This window comes from Ischnura elegans, chromosome 11 (assembly GCF_921293095.1).
Source record: "Ischnura elegans chromosome 11, ioIscEleg1.1, whole genome shotgun sequence".
NCBI classification, from domain to species: Eukaryota; Metazoa; Arthropoda; class Insecta; order Odonata; family Coenagrionidae; genus Ischnura; species Ischnura elegans.
In genome coordinates this window covers 54841340-54844963 of record NC_060256.1, presented here as the reverse complement: position 1 = coordinate 54844963, position 3624 = coordinate 54841340, and the positions used below count along the sequence as shown (strand labels likewise).

Genomic DNA, 3624 nt, shown 5'->3' with positions numbered 1-3624 from the left:
ATGCAGAAATATGAAATTTTGTTCCATTGTTCTCCAATTATTTAAATAAATTTCTAATTTAACTAATTTAAAAGCAATTGAGAAATATTTTTAAATTTTCTCAATGGATGGCGTTAGTAAAACTTTTATTTTTGCGGAAATGTCTTCAGGCGCTCTGTTTTAATCGATAACGTAGTCCTCCACTAAAAGTAGAAAATAAAAATAAAATTAAAGCTATAAAAATATATTCGCTCTTCCAAAAACTGAATGAAATGCACTAAGAAGTAAAAAATAAGCTTTTCATCATTCGGGCCAAGGTGACTGCATGGAGGAGGCCCAATTCCATCCCATAGAAGGTTGATTACTCTTGCCACTTTGTTCGCATTTTAATTTGTTTTCAAAAATGCCCGCGGCGCGGTGACGAGTGCAATGCGATCCACTTTTTTCCAATATTTTGCAGTGTAATGTTTGTCACTTCAAGGAATAGCATCAATGGAAAAACTATAGTTTTCATAGATCACATCATCATAAGTATAAATTTTGGTAATTACCCCTAATTACATCTTATTTCCCCGAGAAACTCGGATCAATTTGTTCGTCACCGACGCGAGTGGAAACTTTTGTAACTTCATTTAAATGCGCGGTGGTTGACAGCACTTTTAGAAGGCGACTTGAGGATCCTCTTTTGTAATATTCGTGATTAGGACAAACCTCATTCACCTATCTGGCCTTTCTACACGCAATCTCATAAACAGCATCCTCGCTTTGTTCTCCGAGCGATGGAAAACCAATTTTTTTAAAACTTTTTTGGTGATTTTTACACTGTTTTTGGAAAAAGTGTCTTCTTTGTCTTTTTATATTTAATTTTTATTTTCCACTTTTTCGTTGTGAATTACGTAATCGAATCAACCAGAGCTGTAAAAAAATTTCTGCCAATAATTTATAACTGACGCTATCTAACAAGAAATTTTAAGTTTACCACATGGAACAAAATTTCAAATGTCTGATTATTGAATATTTCACTGTCATTGGTAGCCAGTGTGCAACATTTCAAGCCGATACGACAATGGGGAGTGGGTTTAAAATTAATTTCAAGTTTCCGTCGATGAAACAGGAGAAGCAAGTTAAGAAACGGCAAAAATCAGAGGATTACCAGTCACTTTTTTCCGACCAGATTCAAAAAATTTGAAAATGTACTTTAGTTGTTAAGTTTAGGAATCGAACTGAATGTTTCATGCGTCAAAAAAAATCTAGGTGAACCTCAATGAATATGTGACCGAAAAGTGGTCCAATTTCATCACGAAAATCCTGGCATCAGCATCGTCCTACACGAATTAGCTCAAATTAGATCCGGACATCAGATTCACAAAGGCGGACGTGAGCTCCGGGTGCTTTAACTCAGAGATACCTCCGAAGCATCATCATAGAGAGAGTACAGTAAATATTATGACAAAATCAGAAATGGACACAGAGGGCACGTCTGCAACCTCACTCCATACACCAACTCTACTTTCCCTCACCCATAAAATCCCCAAGAGGTATCCAACGCGAGCGGCAATTACATTTTTCTCACAGCTCATCACGGCTACATCAAAGACACCTCAAAACCAACGGATTAATGACATACAATGACTTAAGCGTAGAGACGGATGGATTTCACATGAAGAATACGTCTGGTTAGGCACAGATAGCCGTGCGGCGGACAGATGCGTGATCAAAGGAAACACGTGTTACGGATGAAGATACAAAGAACAACGGATCGAGATGGAAATCCGTTGATGTGTTCAGAGGGCCTGGTAAAGACTAGCGCATTGGGTGCCCTCTTTATGATGAATGCCTACAGATTTTCCTCGCCGAGCAGATGGTAAATGAGATATATAACTATTCGGGATTTCGCATATAAAATGTACTACAATCTCTAACGGGTCCTTAAAGGCTAAGCTTTTGAAGAAAAAGTTTTGAAAAAAATAAAATGTGTTTATTTATTTATTATCCATTTTCCCCGAAAACATTACACGACGGGGAATATTCAACAAATAACAATGTACTTATTATGAATGCCTAGAGATTTCCACACCGAACAGATGTTAAATAAGATAAGGAACTATTCGGGAAATTAATTTCGCGTGTACAAGGTACTAGCATCTCTAACGGCTATAAACTTGAAATATACAATATGCCTCGAAATGTTTCGAAGTTTATGTTTTGACTTATGCATTTATTTATTTAATATCCATTTTTCGTGAAAACAGCACAAACGTAGCCTTTTACGACGATGAATCTTGAACAAATACAATGAACGATCACAAGCTTCGGGGTATCACGAACGATTTTTTTTATTAGTTGGGAAGAATTTGTTCTTTACGGATGTGATTTATACTTTTTAAATTGGTTAAAGAATGGATAGCAGTTCCTGTTTCATGTAGGAAACTATGTTGATAAAAATAAAGAGTTAAGACATGATACGTCAAAGAGTCGTGTACTGGGGTGTTGGCCTCAGTGTGTTAGGTAAAAGATCAAAGGGTCCCGGTTCAAATCCAAGCGTAGTCTTTGAGCACCAGACAAAAAATTCCTCAAAGCACTGAAGGAACAAGTGACTTTGTACGCAGTCACGCGCACGGGTGCAAAGTTAAATACACCAAAGGATGAAGTTCGCTATGAAAAAATATTTGACTTAGCCGGGATTCGAACCCGGATCTCCCGATTGCCGGTCAGGCGTGCTGCCAGTTACACCACCAAGCCATCTTCTCAGAGCGAACTTCGGGATGGGTTTTACCGAACAAGATACGAGGAATGTTCAATCTTGTTCGGTAAAACCCATCCCGAGGTTCGCTCTGAGAAGATGGCTTGGTGGTGTAACTGGTAGCACGCCTGACCAGCAATCGGGAGATCCGGGTTCGAATCCCGGCTAAGTCAAATATTTTTTCATAGCGAACTTCATCCTTTGGTGTATTTAAAAAATTCCTCGTTGTGAGAGCCTACGGAAAATAATCTAGTACGATTGAATCAGAGATTAGATAAGCACATATGTGAATGAACATCTCCCTTTGCTACATAAACATTAAAAATTAATTTTGACACATAAAATCAAACCTTATACGTCTCCCAAACGTTTCCCTGCATTTCAAACACTGGAGTAGAGCAAACACAACCGAACAATCTTATATTCATTTTTATGGTGAAAAGCCTCCTGCATTAAAGCACCGCTAAGTTCAATTATAATTAAATCATTCTACCGATTAAGGTAGGTTTGCATGGAGTATTTAAGAAGTATTCTGGCAGTATACCCTCTCACTTCATGTACTTCTCTCTTCAATTCACAGTAAGGCCTACCCCCTTTACATCCTATCTATAATTCCAATTCTCTTAATTCCTCTCCCTCGTGTACCTAACATTCTTCCCACTAACACTTTCTATCATCCCCGTCCACGCTCAGTACTCGCTCCATAGATACTTTCTGTCTCCTCTCCATCTCATCTATATACTGTCTTTCCTCACCTACCATGCCCAGCACTTCGCCGTACCTCTTTCTATCTGTACACTTCACCTTCTCCATTCTCGTCCGCACCCACATCACGAAGGCCACCAGTCTTTCCTCGCCCTCCTTCCTAAAGGTCCATGGAAATGGACCTTTCATATATAAAA

General features: G+C 38.5%; 1 non-coding gene across 1 annotated transcript; it reads left to right on the top strand.

Annotated features, from left to right (window-relative positions):
• The first annotated feature begins 2823 nt into the window (after positions 1 to 2823).
• Positions 2824 to 2895, top strand: Trnaa-agc. Its single transcript has one exon. It is a non-coding gene; the product is annotated as a tRNA-Ala (tRNA).
• The last annotated feature ends 729 nt before the right edge of the window (positions 2896 to 3624 follow it).